The sequence below is a fragment of the Maylandia zebra genome, linkage group LG20, assembly GCF_041146795.1.
Source record: "Maylandia zebra isolate NMK-2024a linkage group LG20, Mzebra_GT3a, whole genome shotgun sequence".
Lineage (NCBI taxonomy): Eukaryota > Metazoa > Chordata > Actinopteri > Cichliformes > Cichlidae > Maylandia > Maylandia zebra.
In genome coordinates, this window is record NC_135186.1 from 30169923 (window position 1) to 30183444 (window position 13522).

The window sequence follows — 13522 nt, forward strand, 5'->3', positions numbered from 1 at the left end:
ATGATTTGTGTGAGCGCTAGACAAATATGGTGCAATGTGATTAGGTCTTATTGAGAATCACTGTCACTGTAAACTAAATAAATAAATAAAGTCTGAATAATAATCAAATTTGTAATTTAAGCTATCCCCGGCAGCCAAGACATGCAATTACCTTGAATGTCCAACACTTTAAGATTTTAAAAATTGCTGAAAAATAACATTGATGAGAGGCCAAATGGAAACAGTTTCAGGCAAATTCAGTACTCTCTGATGCCAGCTGCCTACAAGAGGTGAGATTTTTACTTAGTGAGTCTTTTTTCATATCTAGATATGTATAGTTCTGAGGCTTCCTGGGTCATGGCATTTTATAACAAGTACATAACGTGAATGAGCGAACAATATCAGCAAGCAGCTGAGCACAGCTTTTGCTAAGCAATGAAACCTGTGTTACTGAAGACAAGTAAAAAGGAAGAAAATAAGTACTTGTGCTCCCCCCGAGTTTTTTTTATTTTATTTTATGTTACTGATACGCTTTTGCTTCCACTTCCACTACATTTTAGAAGGATATCTGGTATTGTAGTTTTTACAACACTCATAATATTATTAGGGGAGTGCAAAGTGCCACTGAGTGTCTCCTTCCAGCTGACTGCATATGCTTGTAAATGGTTCAAAATAATTCTTAATTGGAGCACTGTGTGCTACATGCAAAAACTTGTGTCCCAAAATGAATCTCTTGGGGTAGGTGGAAGCTGGATAATTCTTCCATTCATGTGTGAGACAGGGGGTCTGTCAGCACCCCGTGTTTATGCACTTCTCTCACTGACATGGAACGCGCTCTAATAACTGTGGAGGGATGGCATCGCAGCGGGAATCGTTAAAATGCTTCTCTTTTGCTGCAACATTGTGACTTATCCAAATATTACTGGAGCATAAATGGCCAGTCGTTGCCATAACCGCAGTATAGTACAAGACACCACAGACGCTAAGCAACTCCTAAGTGTGGAAAATTGTTTCAATTCTTCTTGTAATAAAGGCATTATTTCATTATTTCTGTGAGTGCATTTTTCTGTCAAATGTGCTTACTTACGTTGAGGCCACAAATAAAAAAGCTTCTCAAGCACTCCCAGTTTTTACACTGCACCGCAGCCTCACCAGCGAATGAGTCTGGGCTTGTTTTCTTGTCAGCGTACCTGTCTGTTTTTTCACTAAGCCTCTCTATAGAAATTGGGAACATTCCAGTAGGCTGAAGGTGCTGATTACTCCTGCTTTGTTTTGAATGAGAGCGTATAGAGCTTCCGTGTGTTGTGGGAGGAGATTGGGGGCAGGCATAGTTGAGAGGTCAACACTCATTTATTGACAAAAGGTGAGACTGACGTGACCAACACCCTTTGATTATCTAGTCCATTAGTTAAACTGGTCACACAACAGACATGGAGCTTTTGGGTCAAATAGCACTGCCAGAACTTTGTCTTCCAAAAGGGGGTTTCATTGTTTGTTTGTTACTGTGAGTCTGTCTGTGTATCATGTATATAATTGTGCTCTATATCCACAGCTTAACTTTGCTGTCTGACTAATGTGGAGATAAAATTCATGTGAAGCTTCATTCTTCATTTTAGATGTAACTTGAGACCTAAATTCCCAACTCAGATAAATAAAGTAGAGGTTATTCAAGCTGTATTTCCTGAATCCTTGTTTTCAGATGCACAGATTCACCCTTAAATTGATTTTGTCTTTTCCTGCTAACCTTAGGGCACTGGGTTTGGTTACCTTGGCGTAAAAAGTCAATACACTGTCTAAGGGGACTCAAAGAGGTCACTGAGAGCCAATTTAGATTTCTCATTCTCTAAAGTCAGAAGTTAATCCAGAGACAAAAGAATCCGTAGAAAAAGTGAGAAAGGTGTGACTGATTGTACCGATTTCCTCTTTGTAAAAAAAACACAAACAGAAATGGACCGAAAGTGTTTTCTCCAACAAACACACTAACAACATATTTGTGATTTTCTCAAAATAACAGTAAACAAGTTTTTTACTTTGACATGTGGAGAAAAAAAAGGAGAATCTAATGGGATATATACAACAAAAAAGCAGTTCCACAGAACAAAATGAATATTAGCAGAGGGACTAAAAACAGTGGAAAACAAAGGTCCCAAAAGGGTCCCAAACTTAACAAAAACATAACAAGATTTTTATTTCACTAGTTAAAAAAAGTCGTATTGCTCGTATTGCTCAGATTTCTCAAAAGTATAATGTGCAGACTGATATGTGACATTTGATATATTTTAGATGCTGAATTTTTTTCCTGCAACAATAGCTACTAGTCACCCTGCTGTGATCAAAACTACTTGCACAGTATTATGAAAATTTCAAACATTTGATTATGTTGGCAGGTTTTGACTGGCACAGTGCTAGTATAGACTTCAACACTCCTTTGTGATTAAAAAAAAGCACAAGTGATGCCATTGTAGCTACTAATTTCTCAATGGCATATTTCACACTATTTCTGTGAAATATGGAGGAGGTGTGATTGTAAAGCAATACAAAAAAATTCCAGCAGAACTGACCTGAATATAATGTGAGACGGCAAGTAACGCCAGGCAGTTCCCAAAACTCACTGTGTATTGTCAGCTGAGGGTATTTATAGCTTCCCCATAAACAGCGGGATAATATGTGAGAAAATGTTCCTGTGAATTATTATAAAGACACATATGGGAAAATGGCAAAATTACAGTAACTTCTGTAGTCTTTTACATAGAATCTCAAGCTGCATTATCCCCACCAACTACCTGCCATTGCCCTTGTATATTTATTGGTTTTATTATGGTCCTTTATTTTTCTAGTTTTCACTCCCTCCTGCCTTCTGTGTCTTGTCTCTGTCGTCATGTGAGGTGTTATAGTATGGCTTTATGATTCAGTCTTCTCTGTATTTTGGTTACTTCCTGTTTTACTTTTAGGTTGATTTTCGTATATGTCTTGTTGTGAACTGTGCATGTGCAAACGGACATACGTGATGGTTTAGAGAATTAAAAGAGTTAGTATAGGATTGCCTTGGGTCGCAATGATAGGTTTCTAGACTACTTTAGGAAACAAGGTGGTTAGTCAGACATATCTCATGTCTTTACTATCTTTTGAACTTGACACTGTTACAGTGTGTAGGTCTGGTCTTTAAACTCTGACTGTATTGAGAGCAATCAGTTACTGTAAAATTAATTTAAAGGAGTATTAGAAAAAAAAAATGATAACCAAAGCTGACAACTGAGTAAGATGTTTTTGTAAAGCTCAGGAGCAGTTATAATCCTCACAAAACAACAACACTCCTGCTGCTTTTCTGAAGCACCTAATCTCTCAAAGGATTGGTGGACCTGGGCAGCTTTTAGGCTGTCGAAGCTTAAATCACCTTTCATAGAGTTGTTTTCCTCAAAGTCAAGGAGTTACCAGATAATCCAAGGCAACATCACTGGTAACAGTCAGAAAATAAAAAAGTGATACTGTGGACCAATAATAACTGTCAGAAAGGTGAACAAAAACTCACTTATAATTCTTGGATCTTATTTAATTGGTTACAATTTATTGGTTATTTAAAAATCATGATAGGCTATTTATAGGCTCAGTTAGCACTTTGATATAAGTATAAAACGATCCAGTAGAATTATGAGTATGACTGTTTTTATTATACCATATGGCTACATGTATCGACATGTTTTAGTCTTAACTTGCTCCTAAGAACCTCTTATGGTATGTGATGCATGATGTTGCTGGAAGAGGTTTGTTTGTGTGGGAAGGTGCTGTTATTACTAAGAAAGAAACTCTTCTCTTAGAGATCATTTGTTAATTAAAGCTGGGTTAAAGCTGCTAAGGCATTGGGGGTATTGTGTGGTAAATCAAACCACTGACTTTGATTTACTTAAATGTATAATTGCAAGAGACAAACTAACAAGTCACTATAATCAACATTTTTACCTAGGGATAATTATTTCCGGTCTATATTATAATGCAAATTCATTATCAGTAGACGATCAGCAGGACTATGCTTTTCGTGTCATGTTGTTTCAGCAGAAAAACTTGACTCCTATTTCTCCAGGGCTACCAAATTATTCATTTTTCAGTTGTCTACTGTTTCATCACAGAATGACACATGACTTGAAAAAACTTGTACTTGTATTTAAAAATCAAAGCAATGAAAACTGATCAGGCAAAAATAATGTGTTTGTTGCGTGATGAACAGGTATAATATTTGGTTCCTACGAGAAGAGGCGTGAGTTGTTGTGAATGTGTGACACAAGGTTTTCATTCAGAATGTGTTTCTGGGAAATTACAGCCCATGTAGGCCGAAAGGCTGAACAAAATGTGCCAAGTGCATATGCGAGATGCACATTGCAGGTGTGTTGTGTATCTTTGTGTACTATCTAAGCGTGTGCATATGTTGATTTCACCTTTTATATGTCTATTTACTGTGCTCACACTTATAATTTAGAATACTAAATTTCAATAAATGACCAGCTTTTTGACCAACGTCGTTTTGATGGGTGTAAATATTGTTCTACCTTGAAAAGAACAAATAAAAAGATACTTAAAATATCATCAAGTTAATTTTTCTAACATCAGCGTTGCCCTAAACACAGGGGTTGGTTAATTTCACCCTTAAGTCTATTACCCCATTATTACAGAAGTCAGATGGAAGTAAGCTCAGGGTTTGTAATCTGGTTATTGTTCATTTTTTACCCACTGCTTATCTGAATAGAACATGAGGAGGAGAATGAATTTCTTACTTTTGAAAATAAGATCCACAGCCACTGCCTTTACATATTTATTTGGTGGCAAAGGTTGGATAACACAGCTGAGAAGCTAAATTATGTATCAACATCTAATGCTGATTTCTCTTCATAGGCCAAGCTCTTTAGACGAGAAGAGGGCAACAGCGATGTCAGATGTATAACTCTACACGGACCTGTTTATTCCACTGAAAGTATACACAGCCAGAATATGTCCTGTTTTACATGTAGATAAAAAAAAGTATTCTGGATTTGCGATCAGATTGAAAGCAATTTTTTTTGCTATAAATATTCATTCTTGGCATTTTTTATTCAGTTGTTGTGAAGCTCAAAATTAATGGGAATTTATCTGGTGATCTCCTATCTGCTATGTAGATTCATGACATTTGGATGTCTCTTCTGGGATAACCCTACTTCCTCGGGACGGGTTTTGTATTCTGTTATGACCTGAAGCAAGTCTACACAGATTTTCTCAGAATAAAGCTGATGTGGATTTATCTAACAATGAAAGATTTATTTTACAGTTAGTCAAGGATTTTAAAAATGCCTTTAGTTTCTCTTGCTGTCTGTTCCGATTCTCCTCCCGCGTTTTTCTTCTGCTTTCTTTTCAGGCAGGAATTTTCCAGAAGAGTTTCTGCAGAACTGTGGAATGCTGACAGGATGGAGCATGTTTCCAGTTCTTGCACTAACTGAAGAATATGTCAGAATATGTGGTGTCTGTGCAAACTAGCCCACTTTAAGAAAAACAAAGGAAGTTGTATCAGGCCATCAACGTGTCAAGAATTAAAGGTCAATTATAGTATTTGGATACCAGGTTTTATAACTTTATTACCTGTAATACATGTGCAAAAATATTGTGTAAAGGAAGTAAAAATACAATTTCTTCTACTAAAAGAACACAATGACGTTTTTTGCTGCTTTGTGAATTAGTATTCTCCAGTCTTTTACATCGAAATTATTCAGGGAAGTGACAGACATGCTTCATGCAATAGCACTGGTATACCAGAGGAAAAAAAGTTTAAAGTGAGGTCTTACCGAGGACTCAGACTGAGCTCTACATGTGCTTTAGGCTGACTCACAAATGAATGTTTTGCTTTCACCTCCTCCTCAACTTTCATTCCTCACAAGCTGAAGTCTCCTACTAAGTTACTGCAGGAATTTGACAGAGTGGAGGATGCCTTTATTTTCTACTGAACGATGCTGACACAGAGCTACATGAGCTGCGGCTTTGTAAAGCTTCTTGTCCTCTGTGATCAAGTCTGGTTAAGTCACTGGACCCGCTTGCCAGTGAAACCTGAGCCAGTAGTGAAATTTTCTTTGAAATGGAAAGGTAATACAGTTTGCCTACCGAAAGTGTGGATAACAATTTAGTGCTTCTTGACTCTCTCCATTATGTGGGAGTACCATCAAAATGCATGAGTGCAACACATCTCTGTGGAGGTAATGGGATCTGACTCCTTGATAATGGTGTACAATTTGAAATCTCATTTTGGTGGAATGGTTAAGCATTAGCACCAGAAATGCTTGACCATTATCTGCCTTGATGCTGTTGACAATTCGAATGATTTTCAAATTAGGCAAACTTAAGCACAATGTTCTTTAATAAGAAAAATACTTGAGGGAAGACTCATCACGTAGTTACCCAATTTATTCCACTGGGTAATGAAACTAAGTAAGTTGCCAAAGAACAATAACAACCTCGGGAGCAGAGCTGACGACCTGCAGGAAGATCATCAAGTATGTGCTTTGCCTGGCCATCCGTGAGACTCAAAGTGACCTTGTGCGCCATCTGCTGAAGCATAGACAAAAGTCTGATTGAGCAAAAGCGTAATTACTAGAGATCACTATGCTTTGAAGCAAATTACAGAAATCTCAGTAAATGTACGGGTTGTTTTTTTTTTTATTTCAAAGGAAAAGTGAATGCTTAAATGTTTTAGCGTGATGCCATTATTATCATGCTGTGCTTTCAGTAAGTAAAATTTTTTGAGATTTATTTTGTTTGTTGGGACATGTTGGATACTTTTTCCATGAATAAATAAAAATAATCTGAGATGAAGTTTATGGGTAGATTTGATAAAAAGGAAAACATTTGTTGGCAAAGCATTATATACAAGGTTTTATAACATATTGTTTCTCTGGAAATCTTTCCTTTGAAAGTCATTCAAAGACAGTGGAAGTCATCAGGTTTCTTACTTTCCACAGTTTGCTAGGTCACTGTACTAACATCTCATCTGAAACCTAACATTTGATGGAATTTGTCATTCTGGTCAGTCAGTAGCTCTTATGGACCTTTCTTACCCAGACTGACTGAGAACTTTCAGTTGATTACAATTCATGGTGGATCCACAGTGTGAGCCTGGAGAAATGTGAAATGAGCACCCTGACCAGCCCCTGTTTAATAGGTTCCAACTATTTCTTCCTATTTTGACATCTAATTTAATTTTGCTCTTTAACTCACCCAATATGCACTTGACACAGAATGTGAACACAGTGAGTCACCCCTGTCATTTCATACCAAGGTCTGACAAAGGTTACTCATTATTGCCATCAAAAAGAGGATTTTACAGCTCCAGATTCTCTCCAGTCAGAGGATGTATATTTGTAAACTTTAAAGCATAGATACTGCAATACTAAACAATAGATTTTCAGAAATTTTATTTTGTAATGCAATTTTGCGTGGCTTTTTGTGTGGTTATTTATGGTGAGGGCACACCGAATGCTGCACACAGCATATACGCCATCTGTCTCTCTCAGCATGTAGCCTATTTTCACTCTTGAAATATTTCTTTTTCTTTTGGAACTGAGATATGGATATTTTGAGAAATGTGCAGAAACTAGATTTTTGTAACTTTTGAAAGTTACAAATGGTTTGTTTTTTCTCTGTATGAGAGTGGGCGAGGCGTACGGAGGTATTTTCTCCAGCCGGGGGAGACACATAAAAAAGAATGTTGGCAATATTATTTCTGAAACCGAGTTGACGTTATTGCAGTTTTATGTGTCATGGGAAATCATTGTGTCCTGGGTGGCAGCAAATGATTATTGAGAGCTAATAGTGTGTGATGTTTAATATAAGGGAAAGAGCAGACAAAATCACTCATAGCACCGCGGGGAATAAATTAAGGGTGAGGGAAAGTGAGGATATGAGGCATCTCTGCAGAAAGAGAATCTTTATTACCACCCGCCTAGCTTTGTGTTGTGTCATTACTGGGACACAACAAATTTCATACTGTGCAGCTGGTTGAGAACTCTATTCCCAGTCTCTGCTGGAATGAGCACCATGTGTGGACTGCGGTATTTACTGAAACCAATACATCCAGCAAATATTGACTTGTGAAATGTAGTGGGAAGCCACGGACAGCATTCCTTCACTTCTTTGACCATATGTTTGACTTAACAAGTCCAGCGTCCTTTCATTATACATCCCATGTTCTCAAGTGTATCAAGGATAAATTTGCTGTCTGCAAACTAGATCATACATAATTTACTTCTTTAACTTCTGCAGCCCAGTGGTCTGTGGTGTCAGGTCATTGAGTCTCCTACATCCAGATCCCCAGGCAGGCAGAAACAGCTTTCTCTCTCACTGACCTTCTGCAGGGCAAACTATTGCTCGTGTGTTGTGGAGAAAGGCAGTATGGTCTCAAGAGGCCAACCTGTGCCTGGGTGTGCTTATCAGCAAGCAGAAGACAGGCTATTTTCCCATATCCTTCAGTGAAGGGCACCTGGAGAAGCTTCTGCACAAGTAGGTAGGGCTAACTATAAAGTATATTGGATTACCAGACAGAACAGGGAAGGAATATATTAAAATGTATTAAAATGCCTTAATATGCAGAAATGATCAAGAGACAGAATAATTTATCATATTTTTACATGCTGAATAATGAAGTCGTAGTATTAGTAGTAAAACCAACAAACCCAAAAATGACACAAAATCAATGATTTCTTGGTTTTAATTGTTAGCTTGACATCCCAGTTAGAAAGCCAGACCATCCTACACTTAGCTATATACTGGGGGTATAAATGGGCTCTAACTGTAGGTTAGTGTAAAATGCATGAAGAATTGTGACTCACATGGTAAATGGTAAATGGCCTGCATTTGTATAGCGCTTTTCTAGTCCATAGGACCCCAAAGCGCTTTACACTACATTCAGTCATTCACCCATTCACACACACATTCACACACTGGCGATGGCAAGCTACATTGTAGCCACAGCTGCCCTGGGGCGCACTGACAGAGGCGAGGCTGCCGGACACAGGCGCCACCGGGCCCTCTGACCACCACCACATTACAGTTATGCTGTCAAATCAGTGCCTACTTTGCTTCCTGCATTGACCTTTATGTAGCTTTGACTGATTGTACATGAGCAGATGCGTTTACTGGTACATAATTCTCTGGCATGACTGGGTTTTGCTGAGCAGAACAACATATGTAAAAGAAAGTCTTGATTGAAGGCGATTTACAAAAATACAATACAATACAATACAGTTTTACTTGTATAGCACATTTAAAAACCAAAGGTACACCAAAGTGCTTCACAATAATATAAACAAGTTAAACATCCTATGCCCTTATGCCATCTAAGGTAACAACTGTAGACACTTGAATTGTAAACAGTAACATGTAACAGTAAACATGCAGATATGCAAACTAAAAATTAAAACAGGGTACAAAAATGGGTACAAAAATGTTTTTGATAAAACAAATATATAACTGTTTGATTGGAGACGTAATATTAGCGGCTAGCCCAGTCCAAGAGGAGTTAAAGCACTTGTGAATGTAATTACAATTAAGACTACATTTTCAGTTTAAATATGGTGATGTGAAGGGAGCAGTGTGGGAAAATGAAACAGGCAGAGAGGCTGGGAATGTATCCAGGAAGATATGAAGGAAGAGATCACAGACTGCAGAGATCACAGACTGTGTATTTGCATTAGAGGTTAACTAAAGCCTAGAGAACTGTGTTAGGGTCTTTCCCACTTAGCTTAGAAACAAGGCCTTACAGCTATGAAAAGTTGAGTGGAGCAGAGGGACTATTCTCTGCTATAGATCACACTATATATACTAGATAAAAGTTAGAGTGGATGATTTTAATAATTTATATAAATTAACTTATATACAGTAGTCTAGTAGTTAGCAAAGGGGTTTTAGGCATAAAGTTGATACATAAGCTTACAGCCCATGAGGGCAGGGATAGCTCAGTAGGTAGAGTGGTTGCCCCATGATTGGAAGGTCGGGAATTCGACTCTGCTGAACGGCTGCCCTCAGGCTGAAGCTTCTGAGCAAGGTACCGTCCCTACACACTGCTCCCCGGGCACTGCATTGGTGGCTGCCTACTGGGTGAATGGGTTAAATGCAGAGGAGCAATTTCCCTACGGGGACTAACACCTTATTATTATATTAGCTTTTGGGAATTTCAAAAAGTAATACATGTAGGAAAATTACATACACATTGCTTTACAATAGAAAAAAAACCAAAGTAAAAAACACATTTGCTCTCTTAATGTATATTTGAATACCTGTAAGGTTTCTTAGTACAATTATGAGAAAGAAAAGCAATGTATTCTTTTCCGCCTGTCCCGTTTGGTTCTTTTGTCATCAGAATTATTGTCTAAAGGCAAAGAAAGATGCCCAACGGATTTACTTTACCAAATGGACCATCCCAGCTTTGCCGTATTGGTCTATTTGATTCACCTTTGCTTTTATTGTTTATTTTATTTTATTTTCACTTGCTAAACATGGGACAGACTTGACTGGGGAAAACAGTAATCTATGTGAATATCAATACTAAATATTGAATATTATTGTGCAGCACGTAAGATCGACAGCGCACAGTGTGCTTTGAGGTAGGAGCCAAAAAGGGTGTAGTTTGTGTGTGTGAGCACCCGTGTGTACACCTGTGAGCATAAGCGTGCTTGCATTTAAAAGGTTCCTTCATGTAATGATCTGCTAGAGGGTGTATATAAAATAGGCTTATGTGTAAATTGTAAAAGAACATTTAATGTTGTGTGTTATAAATCCTTTCATTTCATCATTAACATTTATTAGTAAATCTTCACATAATTAAAATTTTAAATGTAAATAGACAGCACTTTTTTGCCAGGTAAGCACTATGTTCATATGAGTAATTGCCATTAACATTTATGCTTTTACATCTTCACAGTTTATTAACATGAAGAGATATTATGGTAAATATACTGCCTTTAAGGTTATTATGATTTTCTTTGGGAAGGAGTCAAGATATGTTTTGTTCAATAACACCTTTCAATAAATCAATATATATCATAAATAGCAACATATCCTTGACAAAGAGCTTAATTTAATGACAATGTATATCCACATAAAGTTCTTATCGATCACTTAGAGTTCAGCATAGTCCAGCTGGGTTCCAGAAAGTCTCGCTCATGTTTCCAGTGCATCTAGCAATATATTGCGGTCAACCATGTGGAATGCAACGACAGCAAGCCTAAGAGTTTTCCACTGTCCATGTCTACATGTGCATGGCATTCAAGACCTTAATATGAGGAGTGGATAAAATTCTGACCGGAAAACAGTAAACATCATGTGTTTAAATGAATCAAAAATGCTTACTGGAGCTTTCTCCAGTGACATTTGGCCCACTAAAGGCCTTGCCCTCTGTGACATCTCACAGTCCTGGAGGTCTCAACAGAGTACCAGTGGAGAGATTGGTGATTAAGTTAGAAGGTCAGGTGGAATTGATTCTTTTCCCAGCGGTACTTTCTTGCAGCACTTAGACTGGAGACGAAAGCCAATTTGTTTTGGGAGCATAGGATTATTTTGGAGACTCTCATTGCTCCCTTCATTTCCAACTCATCTCTTGGGGTTTTCATCTGCTCTTCCTGACCCTGTGGTGGTGCCTTACTGGACAGCTTCAGCTGCTGGCTGGAAGTCAGACAGACAGTGGTCAGACATGGGGAACAAGAAAAGGCAAGCCCTACGGCGATTGGCTTAATTTAGCTCAATTACTTCATGAGATGGCATACACTAACCCGGAATGATCTCTTCTAATGATTCATTAGTACATTAATCACCCATTTAGCTAATAGCTGGTACAAACAAAAATCATTTGCCCTTGGTGTGTAAGACTTTTTCAGTCTTTGTAGGATAACACAGTGATGAGTCAAGCCTTCAGATTTTGACTGGATCACATAGTACAGAAGCAGCATATATTTAACATAGAACAACACAATTGTTAATTAATTTGTCAAACAAAATGTTCTTTCCTTTTATTGTTTTTTTTTTATATCAGAATGTGTGGTCTGTATGGCAATTTATGGAGGAGGCAAAGGCAGGCGTCATGTATTTCATGTCATGTAGACAATATCTGAGCTGTGTAAGCTTCAGGCTGACAACTTGTTCTCTTGTCTTAATGCTTCATCAAGCATTGACAGCAGGCAGTAATTGTGGACCAAGCTTATGTTTTGATAGAACTAACTGACACAACGCTGACAGCACATACAGCTGCCATCAGTTATGAAGCCACTGACATTGTCTATGTGCTTATTAAACTGAACTGAATTCAAAGACACCTGAAATGTAGCAAAAAACAAAACCAAAAACCCCCCACATACGCATCTTTAACTGCTGACATGTGAGTCAGATAGGAAGCCACAAACACAAATAGTTTATTGTGTGACAAGTGGAAATTTATGCATTACATAAAATTTATCTTTTGATATAAAAAAACACAAAAAGCCCCACAAAAATCGTTTCCAATTCCATGTATTTCTCCCTGTTAGTGTAAATCCATCCATTATTTGTTTTTACACCCTTCCATGTGTGCCCAATGTGTGTCTGAGAGAGTGAGAGGTCCACTGGGACTGGGATTGTGTGTGTGTGTGTGTTTTAACGATTCAACCTTTTTCTCCTGCAAGATTGCTGTGCCATAGCTGCACGTCAGGTGGCTATTCCCCTCATCGCGGGTGGTGGATGGAGGCACTCTGGGTGAAGAGTGGGTGTAAAATGTGCTGCTAAGCGTCTTACCACACATCCCAAGGGAAATGCAGACACTGAACTCTCCCTCACCGATACAGGAAATGGGGGTAGTGGTAGGTTGGTAAGTTTGGGCTGTTGTGTTGCAGGCTTGGCAGAGCAACAAATGCGGTCATGACGTAGGTAGTGGCTGCTTGGAATGGTAATGCTGTTATTATGATTTTGAGGGAATGTCTTCATAAATGTCTGCTCTCTGGGGAGGTGGAGAAGAGATGCAGGGGCCCTTGCACGGATGGACTCTTTTTGCCATGAATAAATTCATGTCCACTCCCGTGTGCTGCTGCAGCCTCTGTTTGCTCATCTCGTATGCAGCTGATTCTGCTGCCCATCCCAAGAGATGAAAGTTTGTAAACATGAATAATAATTAGGAACAGGTCGACGGGCAGGTAATCTGCATGTGAGTTCCAGAGGCGTACTTGCCCAGTATGCAGCCAGCTGGGTGGCTTTCATTAGCATTTTGTTTGCACAGAGATGCAGGTAACGTTTGATCTCTTATCAAGGCAAACAGAGTAGATGTAATTTCTAATTGCTTTTAAGAGAGATTAGGTGTTATATAAAGAGGGGAATGGATAGCAAATAGATTTCATGACTTCTGGGCATCCTTGATTTTTCACTAGACATTTATGCTAGCTACCACACATACCCCTTAGCGAACTGCACCCACACAAATTTTAGGCCTATTTGAGTTTAAATAGCAGACAAACAGTGAGTGTGTCTTATCAGTAGGATGCATATACACAGGAAGTTTATGCAGTAACACTCTGTT